Source organism: Mauremys reevesii, linkage group 12 (genome assembly GCF_016161935.1).
Source record: "Mauremys reevesii isolate NIE-2019 linkage group 12, ASM1616193v1, whole genome shotgun sequence".
NCBI lineage: Eukaryota > Metazoa > Chordata > Testudines > Geoemydidae > Mauremys > Mauremys reevesii.
Genome location: NC_052634.1, coordinates 25,167,778 through 25,184,362, shown reverse-complemented (window position 1 = coordinate 25,184,362; position 16,585 = coordinate 25,167,778). Strand labels below are relative to the sequence as shown.

General features: G+C 52.0%; 5 non-coding genes across 5 annotated transcripts; all 5 read left to right on the top strand.

Annotated features, from left to right (window-relative positions):
• Nucleotides 1-1,853: 1,853 nt before the first annotated feature.
• Nucleotides 1,854-1,926, top strand: TRNAR-CCU. The gene has a single exon. It is a non-coding gene; the product is annotated as a tRNA-Arg (tRNA).
• A 3,134-nt stretch (nt 1,927-5,060) lies between these two features.
• On the top strand, nt 5,061-5,133 carry TRNAK-CUU. The gene has a single exon. It is a non-coding gene; the product is annotated as a tRNA-Lys (tRNA).
• Nucleotides 5,134-6,898: 1,765 nt separating this feature from the next.
• On the top strand, nt 6,899-6,971 carry TRNAK-UUU. Its single transcript has one exon. It is a non-coding gene; the product is annotated as a tRNA-Lys (tRNA).
• Nucleotides 6,972-8,810: 1,839 nt separating this feature from the next.
• TRNAT-CGU lies at nt 8,811-8,884 on the top strand. Its single transcript has one exon. It is a non-coding gene; the product is annotated as a tRNA-Thr (tRNA).
• Nucleotides 8,885-14,476: 5,592 nt separating this feature from the next.
• On the top strand, nt 14,477-14,693 carry LOC120376580. Its single transcript, XR_005587438.1, has one exon. It is a non-coding gene; the product is annotated as a small nucleolar RNA U3 (small nucleolar RNA).
• Nucleotides 14,694-16,585: the final 1,892 nt, after the last annotated feature.

The following is a 16,585-nucleotide window of genomic DNA, read 5'->3' as shown; positions in this document are numbered from 1 at the left end:
CTAGAAGGCAGATACACGCTGTGCATTATGCCACTGGGTGTCACTGCTGCGCCAAGGGAGACATAAGAACGGCCAGGTTGGTTCAGACGCAAAGTCCATCTAGCCCAGTATCCTCCTGTCTTCTGACAGCGGCCAGTGCCAGGGGCCCCAGAGGGAATGAACAGAGCAGGGAATCATCAAGTGATCCATCCCCTGCCACCCATTCCCACCTTCTGGCAAACAGAGGCTACAGGCACCATCCCTGCCCACCCTGGCTAATAGCCCTTGATGGACCTGTCCTCTGTTCATTTATCTAGTTCTTTTTTTGAACCCTGTTATACTCTTGGCCTTCACAACAGCCTCTGGCAAGGAGTTCCACAGGTTGACTATGCAACTGCCCAGAGTTTACCCCCCCCACCCCAGGTTGTATATGGAAAAGAGGATGAGGGCCATCCTGCCTCACTCTGTTCCTGCCATTTTGGGTCAACAAATAAGTCACATGGGAAAGACAGCTCCCATCTCCCATCCTTATAGATCAAGGGGGCCAACTAGGGGAAGAAGGCCAGCTCAAAATCAGGTACCTGCCTCAGGTAAAGGTGCTGCTGCCCCAGAGGACAAGCTGCCCCTGCACAAAGAAGGCTCAAAGGACCTGCCAAAGCCTGAGATTGAACCAGGGACCTTTAGATCTTCAGTCTCATGCTCTCCCAACTGAGCTACTTTGGCAGCTGTGTGGCAGCATTTTGGCCTGTTGCTTCTCTGCCTGGGAGGTTTTTGCAGCAGTTGCACACAAAAAGGACGTCATTGTGAGCGGCCCATGAAGACAAGACTCGCTTTTGCCTGCCTTGCTCAGCTTGACTTGCTGCCTCACCCCGTTCCTGCCCTAGTGCCCGGGTTGACCTGGTGGTGGAAGGGGACTGGGGGCCAGTGGCGCGGGGAGGAGGTTGAGCTGGACCCTGAGCTAGACTAGACCCTGGTGGTGAGAGTCTGGCCACCACTTGCCGCCCCACCCTGTTGTCCTGGCTTCCCCCACTGGGCGTCATTTCGGGAGGGAAGTGGGGCTTCTGCCTCCCCTCCCCGATTTTCACACCACAGAGGAGTGCGAACAGGAAAACGAACGGCTGCTCCACACCCCCACCGGAGGAACCCGGCGCCCTTAGCTGCTCCCCTGCTCCCTCCCAGCTGTGCTACTGAGTGGAAGCGTCCTGTGCCCATCACACAGAGCTCGATTAATCAAAACCCTCTTCTGCCAGCACCAGGCCTCCTGCTTCTTACACTGGGCCTGCAAGCGAGGGGGCGGCTGGCACAGCGCCAAGAGTCTAACCTGTGAGGCAGGAGGCGGCTGACGCCCGCAGCCTGCTGGGGAGCTCCCAGAAGTTATTAATGGACAGAGACTCCTCAATGCCCTTAGTAACAAGGGTTTGGGGGTCACCGAGGCCCGTAAGGGGGTCACTGTGTCGGCCTTATAACCCTGGGTGTCAGGTCACTGTGCAGCTTTGATCTAGAGCTCGGATCCCAACAACTGACCAGAAGCCCACAGCCTCCCCCTGGGTCTGCCCCACCTGGTTACTCCTTACAGGCCAACCTTACCCCCTTCCAGCCCCGGATTCGCCCCCTAATCATCCTACTGCCACTCAGAGCCACAGCCGTGGAGGCACTGAAGGAGGGAGGGGTGACTCTAGGGTGGGGTTCTTCTCTAAAGATGGCTGGCAGAAAGGTGGTGCTCAGCTCTGTCAGCGACCTGCCCAGTTGCCTCGCTGCCAGGGGATGCAGACGTTTCTGTAAGGCCATTAAATGGGTATTTGGCTTCTGAATGAATGTGAGGAATGTGCAATCCTGAGAGGGAATTTCCATCCTTCTTTTTACTGCTTTTCAGGGCCCCAGTGGCCTAATGGATAAGGCATTGGCTTCCTAAGCCAGAGATTGTGGGTTCAAGTCCCATCTGGGGTGGAAAAACTCCTTCCTTCTTGTATATTGCAACAAAGCCTTGGTGTTATGTTCCCCAAGGAAGCTGGGAGACATTTGAACCCAAAGTACTGGATCTTGGGAGCAATCCCCCAGAAACAGCATCTTCCACTTGACCAATGCTTTCTAGACCCATCAGTAGCAAACACTTAATACTAGTGTTTGCCTGAGAATAGAAGGAAGGGGAGTGTTTACTCCGACACCTCAGTGAGTGAAACAGAAAGAAGGAGCAAGGCTGTCCTGAAAGAGAATGGATCTGTCTGGAGACAAAGCAGAACCTGAGAATGAGCAACAGTGTGAAAAGAAGAACTTCAAATGTGTGTTTGGTGTTAGATAGGTTGGTCTGACAAATTTCAAGAAAATACCAATGCTCGTAGACTGATGCAGACACTGGCTGCTACTGATCTTTTACTGAGAGTTCATTGAGAAATATTTTCCTTAACTATGTTATGGAATATTAGGTGGGCTATGAAGGCACCATTCCTCCTGCTTTCGCCCTTCGAGACAACACGGCTACATGGCATGCAGCCAATGCTCACCTTCCAGTCAACTGCTAGAGAAGACAACACAGACAGGGATGGCAGCAGGGCAGACTGGAGCTCCATGGAGATGGTGGGACCAGGTCTCATCAATGGGGAGGTGGCCACCCCAGCATGCACAAGGCTGAGCCAGTAAGTGTGGCGTGTGCTCCACGGTGCCCCTACTCCATGCATGTGGTGGTGGAGGGCAGTTACTGAGTTCGGTTGGTTTGGGAAATGTAGGGCTTGGCTACACTTTCAGAGGTAGAGCACTGGGAGTTAAACCACAGCAGGGAAACCGCTGCCGAGTGTTCACACTGACAGCTGCAAGCGCACTGGAGTGGCCACATTAGCAGCTCTGGCAATGCCACAGAGAGCAGTGCAGTGTGGTAGCTATCCCAGTGTGCAAGTGGCTGCAACGTGCTTTTCAAATGGGGGACGGGGGTGGAGTGTGACAGGGAGTGTGTTGTGTGTACGTGGGGGGAGTGACAGTGTGTTTGGGGGGGCTGAGAGTGTGTTAGCATGTTGTCTTGTGTGTTCAGACAGCAGCAGACCCCCACCTCCCCTCATACACACTCACAACAGCAGCATTCCACACTAATGGTTGCTTTGTCCTAGAGCAGATAAGCAGCCGGCTGTCAGAAACAGAGCTTTGAAAGGGGATATCTGCATGCCTGCAGCCGATTTCAAAACAATGACCAGAGTGGGCACTTGACTTCAGGGGATTTTGGGACATTTCCTGAGGCCAATCACAGTGCAGTGATGCAACACGTCATCCACACTGATGCCCGGGTATTTCAGCAGGGTTCAGCGAGCTTTATGCTTCTCATGGAGGTGGATTACCAGGAGAGCTCCAGCTGCAGAGCCCAGGTGCTCCATGTGCCTTGCGAGTGTGGACACCTCAGGAGTTAGGGCACCCGGGGCTGCTTTAATGGGCTCTAACTTGCAAGTGTAGCCAAGCCCCTAGACTGTGTCACTTGTGTGACTTACTTGTGCTATTGTAATAAATACAATAGACGTGCAATGGACAGAAATTGCACCAGCAGAGAAGTATATTAAAGGGAAACCCTAAGGAAATTAAGAGTTTAAATTATCCTCCACATGTCCCGTGTCCCACTAAAATGAATCCAACCCACAGGGCACGTGGGCAGAAGTATTGGTGTCAGGATGCTACATTGTTAGCACAGTAAATGAAGCTGCAAAATAAATGATGCTTAAATGACCTCACTCTATTTTTTACAATCCTGTGTTAAGAGGTAACAGATACAGATGGACACCAGGCAGGGTTGTTTGGAGGACGAAGCCTTTATGCTTCTATCTCCCACCACTGTCAACTTTTAGCCAATTAGGACAAGTCAGCAAATAAGAACAACCTCAGGTCTCAGTAACTGCTGCAGGTAGCAAAATCCTACAAGGAGCAGTTTCTGGCACTACACCTGCACAGCTCTGCTCCCCGGCTCTTCTCAGGCTCCTGCTCTCTCCTTAGCTCTGCCCCACTCTGGCCCAGGCAGGGCCAGTTCCCACGGAGGATGGGACCCCCCTGGCCTGGTGACTCCCTCATTACACTGCCTGGCCTGTCAGTGCGGCTAACTTGGAGCTTTGGCCTCTCCCCATTGCCCAGGGGACTGTCAGTCTCAGGGTCCTGATTTCCCATTGGCCCTTTCCCCTTCTACTGGGACTGGGAACTAGCCAACCAAAACCCCCACTAAGCTTTGGTAAGGGGCCAACAGTCCCTTACATGAGCCGGCCCCATGAGGGTCACTGATGGCCAGAGAAGGCAGCATGAGCTGGTTCCATGGTGTAATGGGCAGCACTCAGGCTTCTGAATCCTGCAATCTGAGTTCAAATCTCAGTGGGACCTTGTGGTAAAGCCCTGGAGCTCATACTGCTCCACTTCCCTATCTCCAGCTCTGCAAGAGCGATTTTTTCCCCTCCTGCTGGATGGGTCAGGGCTCTAGAACTGACACCTGAGGGTTGGGATTCTCACGGCTTCACCTGGTGCCCACAAGTCTGGCACTTGCCACTGTGCTTGAAGGAAGCAGGGCTGGGCAGGTGGGAGCCCAGCACCTCTCCTCCTCTGCGCACCTAGAGCAGAGGCGGCTGGTGCTGACAGCTCCAGGGGAAGGCTTAAAAGCCACAGAGGCTAGGGCAAGAGGAGGAGAGGACCATGATTGTGTGTGGCCAGCAGACAGCCACAGGGCCAGCCTGCTCCCTGCTGTGCTGAACCCCACTGAAGGCCACCCACAGGCCAGCATGCAGGGCAGCTGCTGATGTTTCTCAGGTCATCTACTGAGGGGGCTGAGACACTCTGGGCACAAGAAGTTAAGTTCCCAGCGACAAGTGAGACTTAATTGTATGGGGCCAGGTGCAGGGCTTTGGCAGGGAGGCTCGGGCATGGGGGATTGAGGTGCAGCGGATGGACCGGCTGTCTAGGCACAGAGCTTTAGTCTCCCTGAGGAGGAGGAGGGGGAATCCTGCTGACAGGCAGTGGCTGTGCAGAAAAAGAGGAGGGGTTCCTGGGACTTTTTTTGCCTCTCTTTTGCCTGCCTGCTCACTCTGATAATCACTCTTGTGGTGAATGGTGAAGCTGTTTCCTAGCAAGCCCAGGTAGCTCAGGTGGTCGAGCATCAGGCTCTTAACCTGAGGGTCCAGGGTTCAAGCCCCTGTCTAGGTGCTCAGCTTTTAAGTTGCCTTGTGTGCCAGGAGCCAAACTCTGTTCACAGCCACACAGGGATTCCCAGAAGCTGTGGCCATTTCCTGGAAAGGTTCCTTTCCTTAGCAAGCAGGAGAGAGGCCACATCCACAGGAGCAGGCCTAGAACACACAGTCTCTGTCTGCCAGGAAGTGCTGTGGGGCCAGGTGCTGAGAAAGCCCAGAGGGGGATGGGGGGAAGAGAGACAGAGAAGCAGTGAGGACAGAGCACAAGTGTACAGGGGGCATCTGTTCTGGCTATTAGGGGGAACTTCCCTGCTTTATACATGACCCTGGTGCAATTGGCCAGAGAAAGGATCTGAGTCCCCACCCCCTTACCCAGAGGCTGCCTGACCTCGAGGACTATTAGGATATAGATATTCAGGCCAGTGTGCAAAGGCCTGTACTTTAAGAATTTAGGTGTATTTTTATCACTTAGCTAGTTATAAAGATATAAAAGAGAGAATAAAAAATCACTGTCTGTCTGTGTAATGGCCTTCTCTTACTGTGACAGTCTGAGGCCTGGTTCTTCGGCTAAGCAGCAAAGGCAGCCATAAGCTGGGAAGTGTATGGTCACATCCTCACATTCCCAACTAGTCACATTGAAATAAGGTGCTATTGGGCTGTGAGGAATACAATCCTGTCCTGATATTCCATCACCTCCAGAGAAAGGGAAACTTAGTTTGGTAGCATCCTGTCTGGCAAGAACTCACTTATCAATAGACCCAGCTGGAAAACCCTTATGTCTGTAGAGATGTAGTTGTGAAATCCTCCCTTCTGTATTGTTTTGTATGTTTATTTGCATGGTCTCTGTCTGGTTCTGTGATTGTTTCTGTCTGCTGTATAATTCATTTTGTTGGGTGTAACCAGTGAAGGTGGTGGAATATAACCATGTTACAGTATATCAGGACTGGTTAGTCTAGAGAAGGAGTGAGGGTGCCAGGCGGCACGGCAGTCGGGGCCGCGTGGTGAGTGCCCCGCTGAAGCGCTGGCCGCCCCCCTTCTCTCTCCCCCCCGCTCCCTCCCCTTCCCCCCCGCCCCACTAGACCGGGCGCGCACTCTGCAGCACAGGGAGTCCACTGGCTCCGGCCGCCCTGTAGGGTTTTTTTTTGTTTTTCCCCTGCTTTGCCAGCTGCACCGTTGTTTTTCCCCCCACCACCCTGCTTTGCTGCTCCAGCCCCACCATTTTTGTGTTGTCCCCCACCCCCCACTTTGCTGCTCCAGCTGTGCCGTGTCCCTCCCCCCCAGCTTTGCTGCTCCAGCCCCACCGTTTTTGTGTTGTCCCCCGCCACTTTGCCACTCCAGCCACATCGTGTCGCCCCCAGCTTTGCCACTTCAGCCGCGCCGTATCCCCCCACACACCCCCGCTTTGCTGCCAAACATGCACCTTTGTATGCAACTGCTGAGTCAGTTGTGAACCTTGCTACCATTATCATTATCCCTTTGAAATAATGATGGTGATGGACACTTGGCTCTGTATCCCAGTGTGTCATGGATGTCTACAGGCTGCATTAGCCAATCCAACCATTTGGCACTTACAGATGGGCACCTCTGTATTGTGCCTGAGTCTTGTACAGCTATGAATGGCTGGTAGATGCCGATATTTTCCCGTCTTTTTAACCAGCTCTAATACCAGGCCAGGCCAGGGCTGGGAAGAGAGAGAGAGCAGCAGGTTTCCCCTATTGTGGCCGTCTCGCTTTTTCTTGACTAGCTTCACCTCTGCACCAAGTTGTGCTTTTCATATGTGAGCCTGGCTAGCTCAGTTGGTAGAGCATCAGTCTTTTAATCTGAGGGTCCAGGGTTCAAGTCCCTGGTCAGGTGAAAAACTTCTCACTGTGATAATAAAAGCCTGTCTTTCTGGAGTCTTGTTCAGTGTTACTCTTTCTCTCCAGGATTTTGCCTTTCCTAAGAAGGGCCTTTCGGGGGGGGCGGGTGTTGAAGAAGCAACTCTTTGACATCCCCTCTGTCCTTGCAGGCTGGAGGAATAAAGTCCTCTGGGCATATAGCATGTTCCTCCCCTGCAGACACAAACACACAGAATATTCATAAGGAATTAGAATTAGAATCCACCACTTTCCTTGGGAGCTTGTTCCTGTCGTGAATCATCCTCGCTGTTGAATATTTGTGCCTTAGATGTAATATATGAATTTGTCTCTTTTCACCTTCCAGCCATTGGGTCTTGTTATGCCTTTCTCTGCTCGATTAAAGAGCCCTTTCATACCCAATATTTTCTCTCCATTAAGGCCCTTCAACACTTCAGTGAAATCACCTTTCAATCTTCTTTCGATAAGCTAAACAGGTTGAGCTCGTTCAATAGCAAAGAGCCACCAAATGTTCTGAGGGCTGGAGAAAAATGTCTTCTAGGGAAAGTGGTGGATTCTCCATCTCTTGATATCATTTAATGAAGACTAGATGCCTTTCTGGAATGTGTTTGCCCAAAAGTAGCTATTGTGTCATACAGGAGGCCTGTAATATGCAGGGGGTCAAATAAGATGCTCTAGTGGTCTCTTCTGGCCATAAAGTTGACTAATTTCTGAAAAACTGAGTGTAGCATTGGGAGCAGTGTCTGATGTTTTCCTGTCTAGCTGGCTTGCTGCCTAGAACGAACGCTCCTTGAGTGGGGTGATCCACAGGGAGTAGCTCAAACCTCCAAAGTGCCTGGCCAGGGGCAGGGCATTAGCACAGCAAGGGAGGGGTGTGGCAGTGACATCACAAAGGCCTTTTGCAGGACCTCAGACTATTGGTCAAAGGTGGTGGGGAGGTGGTGACCTCACAGAGAGATGCTGACATCAGCCAGGCAGGACAGGGGCGAGGGGCCAGGGAAACCTCAGAGACCCCTGTGGCTTTGCTTCAGCAAGTCTCCTTCTCCAGGTCTCTCTTTGAGGACTGAGAGAGTATTCGGGTTCAGGCACGTGAGTGCCAGGAGGAACCTCTTTCGAGTTTTCTCCTTCCCTTTAGTGATTTTACTTAAAACAGCCATCCCTCTTTAGAAGGTAAGAGCCTCCTCGAGGGAAGTGGTGTCATGGGCGTGTCACAGTTCGGATGCCAGTGGCCCCCCTACACTGTAAGGAAGTTCCCGCCACCCTGCTCTGTGTTCGCAGTGCGGGAGAGAGCAGCATCCACGGCAGTGATTTGCTCCTGGCTGCCGGAGCAGAGCAGCAGGCTCAGCTGTCAGAACTTCCCAGAGCGATGAAAGGGGAGGGGCCCAGCCTCTGTAGCAGGAATACAGGGCAGGCGAGTTCACAGAGGGCATTGTGGGATACTGGGGAAGGCCAGTTATGGTGATATAATGAACAGCAGCATTTACTCTGTTACTTTAAGTTTGCTGCAAAAAGCTCTAGCTCTCTCATTGAAGTCGTTTTATTTTGTCAGCAAAACAGGGCAGTTTTGTCGCCAGACGTGGCATTGCAGTGTGTGCACCAGCCACAAGCTGCCGACCGAGGGAGCGTTGTGTGTTTTTCACACACCTGAGCAATATAATTCTGCTGAAACAACTTTGTAGTGCAGACCTGGCCAAAGATTCACTCACACACAACTTGTAAGAGAAATGTCACCTGCTGCTCTGCTTTGCAGAATCCAAACACAAGCAAAGCTTGTCAGGCCCTGGTGGGGATGGCAGAGAGTCAGGTGTGGGCAGACACTATAATTTAGCCCCCAACAGGCACCATGGCTTAGCTGGCTAAAGCGTCTGTTTCGTAAACAGACGATCCTGGGTTCAACTCCCAGTGGTGCCTTGTTGGCTGGATGTTGGGGTACCTGTTATTGGCTACTGTCAGAAGAGAAGTTTCAGAGCTAGATGGGCCTTTGGTCTAGCCCAGTGTGGTTTTCCTTATGGTTTAAATTACACTCACTGGCACTGATAATAGAGTTACTGAAGGTTTGGGAGTTAGGAGCGGGTAGGTCAGTGGTCCGGTCCCCACACAGATGACCCCTGTCTCCTCTGGGACAGGGGCAGGTCTGAGCTCTCCCCCAAATGCTCATTGTGGCTGCCAGAATCTGTGAGCAGCTCATTTAGTTTACGGCAAAGGTTGAGTCCTGCTTTGTGCACCGTGTGTGAGAATGAAAATCCTAAACCTCCCTTTGAAATAACGAATGCAGCAGGACGTGTTATTGTCCCTGCCCCAAAGCAGACAGACCAATGGAGAAATGCCGTCGAGTCCAAGGTAATACTCCCCAGCCATTTTACCTTTTTTGCTGGCTAAACTCCTTCTTATCTGCCCGGCCCAGGCTGTCCTCTGCCTCAGCTACTGCTCCTGGCCTGCTCTAGAGTCAAACACGCAGGGCCCCCAGGGGAACAGAGGCTGGGACAGGGCAGCAGCCTGGGCTGGGCTGGGAAGATGCTGGGAGTTCTCGTTCCTTGAGAACTGGCCCGGCTCCCTTCTCAACAGCAAACAAATCAATTCCACGTCCCTCCCCAGAAAAACCAGCCTGGAGCCAAGGGCAGCAGGGGACGATTCCCTGCAGTTCCTACCGAGGCAGGAGAGAACCCAGGGCATTTCTAGCAGAGCTTATGGAACTGACGTGGGGAAACCAGCCTTTAATAACAGGCAGTTCCAGTTTAAGCTAAGTGTTTTTAACAATTTCTACAACATTAAATAACCCTTCAATCATAGTGTCACCATCCATAAAACTTCTTCAGCCTTACAGGTTCCCAAGTGCCCAACTAAACATCTCTTCAAATCCAAGGGAGTGGAGATCAGTCAGTGTTCAGAGTCATCCCCCATAGAAGAACCATGTTGTGGTACATACTGGCCCCATCATGTGGCCATGGCCTTTCCCTCCTCTCTGTTAAAAGTTTTGATATTTTGCACAGAAACTTTCTTCCCTCAGGAGAGACCTGGGAACCAGGGCTGCGAGCCAGACAAACACCCTTAAAAGGAGACGTAACCTGTCAAAATGTGATCTCCCTCCTTCAGTTCAGTGACACCCTGAAATGTTACTTATCCCAGCAGAGCCGGAGGATTGAAAGCAGCTACATCAAACCACTGTGTAGCTAACAGGAATGAACACAAACACTCCCTTGTATCTGAAGAGATGTTTAGTTTTACCCTTTGTTAACTACAAGACTAAAGGGAAAGGCAGTGGTGGTGCCAGATATTAAGTGTGAAACACGAAACAATCATCATAGTTATGCCCAAAGTGACTGCAAAATCTTTCTATATACTTCTTATTATCATCAGTGTATTATTTTCTCTGCTGTCTAGACATTGACTAGACCTTGACCAAGAAATTTGGATCTTGATAAAATAATCGACTATCCCTCGTTAAGGCAATGGACTTGATACCCACTCGGGTGTCTCCACGCAGGTTCAAGTACTAACAACAGTCCATGAAACATCAAGGGTGGAATGCAAGGCTGAGCTCATGCACCAACCCCCTGAAACATTTCAGTGCCCCAGAGAAATCCTGACCCCGGATATTGGAATGATATGGTGGTGATTTGAATAGGAAAGGGACTGTCTGAATTGTCAGAGTGGGGAATGAACAACAATCTACAGCAATGTCATTAACACAAACACACTCTCATCCTGTTCCAGCTGGAAGGGAAATGGGCAGGAACTCTCACTGTTCAGCCATGGACACACTTACACTAATGCAGCCGTGAGTGTGTTGGGGGAGCTGGTCTGAGCAATTTGAAGTGACAATTCTGTGAGAACAGAAACATTGTGTGGTGCAGCAGCTGTACATCACGTAGTTGTGGCTGAGTGGTTAAGGTGATGGACTAGAAATACCTAATAGAGAGCAGCGGTGGGGGAGGGGAATTGAGACTGCTGTGGGGGTTGCTGGTGGGAGTGACACGAGCCCCAGGCGCTAGCGGCTGCTGTGGGGTGTAGGATGGTGGGGGCGGGGCGGGGCTGTCTGGGTGCTTGAGATGAGGGGTGGTTCCTGGTTGGCTGGTGCCGGCCTGCCTAGTATTTTCTGACAGCTGATCTCCCATTGGCCCTAGCGCGGGGTGGGTCTCTGAAAGCTGGTCTCTTATTGGGCCCTTCCCAACTGACGTTTCTGACAGGCTCATCTCCCATTGGTGACGTTGTCTAACAGCGATGCGGGGCGGAGCCGCCAGGGCCTTGTGGGCTCAGAGCTCAGCGCCGCCCGCGCTGGGTGATGTCTCTGCCCGTGGCGGCCGCGGGGTCCCGATGGCAGCGGGGGGCTCTGGCGTCCGCCCGCGGTGGCTGGGAGCTACGGGGCCACCTGCAATGGCCGGGGGCTGCGGCTTCTCCTCACCCCCCCCCCCCCCTGGTGACTGGGAGCTCCCGGCTCTGCCTGCGGTGTCTGAGCGCCGGGGGCTCCTCTCCTGCCTGGGGCGGCCGGGAGCTCCCGGGGCTGCGGCTTCTCCTCACCCCCCCCCCCCCGGTGACTGGGAGCTCCGGGCTCTGCCTGCGGTGTCTGAGCGCTGGGGGCTCCTCTCCTGCCTGGGGCGGCCGGGAGCTCCAGGGGCTTCGGCGCTGCAGGGTCTGTGAGCAATGACGTGGGGCTGCAGGGTCCTCCCGCCATCAAGGCCTGTTGGGAAATCCTGGGTCCATCCGCAGCAGCTGGGAGCTCTGGGGTCCACTCGTAGGAGCTGGGAGCTGCAGGGTCCATACGCAGTGGGGGCTCCCCGCCCCCATGGCTGCTGGCAGGGCCGGCTTTAGGAAGTGCGGGGCCCAATTCAAACATTTTCGGCGGGGCCCCCGCAGGGATGACTAAAAAAAAAAAAATGTAAAAAAAAGCCTTTCATTTCTTAGCAACCGGTTCCCTGTAAAAAGTTCTGATTTAAGGGATGTGCCACAGTATGTATTATTTGTACCAATAGGGTTACCGTACATCCAGATGGCGATTTAAGAACCAAAAAGCCTGACATGTCTGGGAAAATACGGGTGTATGTTAACCCTACCTACAGTTATTTTTTAAAAAGATGGGCCTGAACTAGAAACGAGCTCCATTTCACATGTGTGGGTCCCCGCCACTCCCTGGGGGTGTGCTAGGGTGACCAGATGTCCTGATTTTATAGGGACAGTCCCAATTTTTGGGTCCTTTTCTTATATAGGATCCTAATAACCCCCCACCCTGTCCCGATTTTTCACACTTGTTGTCTGGTCACTCTAGGGTGTACACCTGTGTGGGTCCCAGCTGTTCCCTGCCCCCCTCATTGAAGCAGGTGTGCAGGGTTACTGCCCTGAAAACTGCAGGCACCAGTGGACATGGGGCTGGCTGGAGGCAGGGCAGGGGCTGACTGGAGGTAGAGTCTGGCTCCAGGCAGGGCAATGGGTGCGGGGCTAGCTGGAGACAGGGGTGTGTGGGGTGGGCTGGCTGGCTTCAGGCACGGTCACAGGGTGGTGCGGCAGGGGTTGGCAGGGCTGGAGACACAGGAGTGCGGGACTGGCTGGCTTCAGGCAGGGGGGTGCAACAGGGGTTGGCTGGAGACAGGGGCTGGTGCAGGCAGGGCAGGGGGTGTGGGGCTGGCTGGAGGCAGGGTCTGGTGCGGGCAGGGCAGGGGGTGCAGGGCTGGAGGCAGGACAGGGGGTGCAGGGCTGGCTGGAGACGGGCTGGCTGGAGGCAGGACAGGGGGTGCAGGGCTGGCTGGAGATGGGCTGGCTGCAGGCAGGGGGTGTGGGGCTGGCTGGAGGCAGGGGCTGGTGCAGGCAGGGCATGGGGGTGCAGGGCTGGCTGGAGACGGGCTGGCTGGAGACAGGGCAGTGGGTGCGGGGCTGGCGCGGGCAGGGCAGGGGTGCAGGGCTGGCTGGAGGCAGGGGCTGGTGCAGGCAGGGCAGGGGTGCGGGGCTGGAGGCAGGACAGGGGGTGCAGGACTGGCTGGAGATGGGCTGGCTGGAGACAGGGCAGTGGGTGCGGGGCTGGTGTGGGCAGGGGGTGTGGGTACAGCCCACCCTGTACAGTGAGTGCCTCCTCTTTCTTCCTCCCCCACTGGGGTAGCAGCAGCAGCCCAGGGCTCAGGGGCTATTGAAAGGGCCCGGGGCTCCCCTGCGTCCACTGCCCCGGCCCTGTAAATAGCTGTGGGAGCCCTGGGGAAGCGGTGGGGCTCCGGGGGCTATTTAAAGGGCCAGGGCGGTAGAAGCAATGGGAGCCCTGGACTTTTTAAATAGCCCCCAGAGCCCCGCTGCTGCTACCCCAGGGCTCCAGCAGTGGGGCTCTGGTGGCAATTTAAAAGGCCTGAGGCTCCAACCCCTGCTGGGAGCCCCAGGCCCTATAAATTGCCCCCTGGGGAAGCCGGGCCACCCGGTACAGCGCACCAGCTCTTGTCAGTACGAAGTACCAGGGCTTGGGCACGGGGCCCTCTTAGGGGTGGGGCCCGATTCAGGGGAATTGGTTGAATTGGCCTAAAGCCGGCCCGGCATATAGGTAGTATATATTGTGTGGATTCTGCTCACATAACACAGAGAAAGTTGCCTATGCAGCTCACAATAGTAAATAGGGTCAGACCAGAAGATATCTTCTTTCCAAGTGGGAATTGTGCAGGGAGGAACAACAGACCTAGTGCAGCTGTGTTGCCACTGTCTACTAGCACTGAACTGGTTCACAATGCCTTGGTTCAAGTGGCACCGGTTCTAAAAGCAAGGGTGATTTAGTGCTGTGGTTCTCAAACAGGGGTATCCAATGGTCTTCCGGGGGGTACATCAACTCATCTAGATACTTGCCTAGTTTTACAACAGGCTACATAGAAAGCACTAGCAAATTTGTAACAAATTAAAATTCATACATTGATTTGTTTATACTGTTCTCTATACTATACACTGAAATGTAAGTACAATACTTATATTCAAGTGATTTATTTTTATAAATATTGCATCTGATTATGTAAGCCAGTAGTTTTTAAGTGAGGTAAAACTTGGGGGTATGCAAGAGAAATCAGACTCCTGAAAGGGGTACAGGTGTCTCTAAAGGTTGAGAGCCACTGATTTAGTGCAGGTACCACCGGTAACATAGAACCCTGCAAAAACTTCTAGTGCAGATGAATTTGAGAGCAAGCCAGAGAGAAACCGCTGCGGAGCATGCTAGAAAGGGCTGACCTGTCTGGATTGTCTGTGCCTGACAGGCTGTCATTTGGTACGGAGGAGCCTGTGAGAGGTATGGCAAAGCAAGAGGGTTTGATTAGTTGCTAGGAGCTCCACATGCTAATCAGGAGGTGTGTGTCTGTAAATAGCGACATAAACATCTTCTAATGGACAGTGTTCTAAAGCTGTCTCAATTGTGCTTAATGAAATGGGAACCTGGTTTTAGATTTTTGGTCTTTAATTCTCTGGGGGTGAAACCTGTTGTATGAAAACATTCACCGTGGGAAGAAAGCTTGCGCACATTAGCCTGGGTGTGTAGCTGAGCACAGCTTTGTTAAGACTATACTTTCAGGAATCATTTCGATAGTTTGTAACTAGAGCAGTGTGGTTGAAAGCGTCTGACCTTACTAACCACAATGAGGAGTTAAAGTGTTCTCTTCTGAGCATGAAGTGAGTGGATAGTGGTGCTTTAATGTATCTGCTATCTGCTATTGATAAGTGTTCTTGCTTTTCTTTTGGGAAGCTGAGGGGAAGAGAACACAGACTGAGTGGTTAGTCCTTATAAAACAAGTTTAAAAATAAATGTTTGGGTTTTTTTTCTGTTATCTGAATTTATTTAAAGCTTTTGTGCAGTTCTGTTTAGTGGCAAGTCTTAGTTTATTTTGGTAGAATTTAGAAGAAAAGTAAAGATAGTGTGAAAATGTTATTTTAAAAGTTTCTAATTCAATACTTACTGAAAGATTTTTTTTAAATTTCTTTATGCTGCTCTCTCTTTTTTTCTTGTAATCTATTTCAGAATTTAGGTAGAGTCCTGTGTCTGCATGTTCTCTTCCTTTTCCACTTGCTTCTCCGCTTCTCTCTTCTTCCCTTCCCATTTTTCAGGAAGCCCCTATTTTTACTTCTCCTGCTCTGGCAGGGGGTACGCAGTTTGCTTTTGGCCCCAAGCCCATCAGACAATCCACACAGGATCTGAGAGTAGCTGTCTCTTGGCCGTATAGTGGGTAGAGGGTTCTAAAGCTGTCTCAGGGTATGTCTACACTATGGGATTATTCCGATTTTACAGAAACCAGTTTTTGGAAACAGATTATATAAAGTCAAGTGAACGTGGCCACACTAAACACATTAATTTGGCAGTGTGCGTCCATGTACCGAGGCTAGTATCAATTTCCGGAGCATTGCACTGTGGGTCACTATCCCATAATTCCTGCAGTCTCACCCGCCCATTGGAATTCTGGGTTGAGATACCAGTGCATGATGGGGCAAAAACAGTGTCGTGGGTGATTCTGAGTAAATGTCGTCAGTCAATCCTCCCTCCGTGAAAGCAACGGCAGACAATCATTTTGTGCCCTTTTCCCTGGATTGCCCAGGCAGATGCCATAGCACGGCAATCATGGAGCCCGTTCAGCCTTTTTTCACCGTCACTGTATGTCTACTGGATGGTGCTGACAGACATGGTACTGCAGTGCTACACAGCAGCATCCCCTTGCCTTTTGCAAATTAGCAAAGATAGTTGCTAGCCACATTGTACTGTCTGCTGCTTTGCAAATTGACAAATTAGCTGCTGTCATGGGTGCTCTCAGCCAGCCTCAGTGAGATCAGCTGGGGGTGCATGGACAAAAATGGGAATGACTCCCCAGGTCATTCCTTTCTTTAAGTTTTGTCTAATGGAGAGTCAGTCCTGTCTAGACTATCAGGCAAGCCAATTAAAGACCCAGACAGGCAAATGGTGGCTCCAGGTCAGAGCCCCAGACATCCAGCAGAAATGATGAGCTGCATGCCATTCTAGGGGGTGCCCCTGCAACAACCCCACCCATTGCTTCCCTTCTCTCCCACCTCTCCTGGTCTACTGTTATCCCCCATTTGTGTGATGAAGTAATAAAGAATGCATGAATTTGAAACAACACTGACTTTATTGCCTCTGCAAGTAGAGCTCAAAGGGGGGAAGGAAGGGCAGTCTCCAGCTACTATGATATTCCAGGCAGGACTGAATCTCCAGGAGACAAAGCTTAAAGAAGAGAATGACCTGGGAGTCATTCCCAGAGCACTCACGGGATGACGATGACAGATACCAGTCCTACTGTACCATCTGCCGTCCGGAAGGGAAGGGGATGCTGCTGCACCACATCTGCCAGCAGCATCCAGTAGACATACGTTGACATTGAAAAAAGGCGAGAAATATTTTTTTTCCATTTGCTTTTGGGGGGGGGGGGGACATATACCCTGAACCACCCGTGACAATATTTTTGACCCTTCAGGCTTTGGGAACTCAGCCAAGAATTCAAATGGTTTCCTGCTCTTTTTTGATTCTGGGACTGCATGCTCACCTGTGCTGATCAGCGCTCCATGCTGGGCAAACAGGAAATGAAATTCAAAAGTAAATTCCAGTAAACCTGGCCAATGCATCTGAGTTCAGATTGCTGTCCAGAGTGGTCACAATGGTGCACT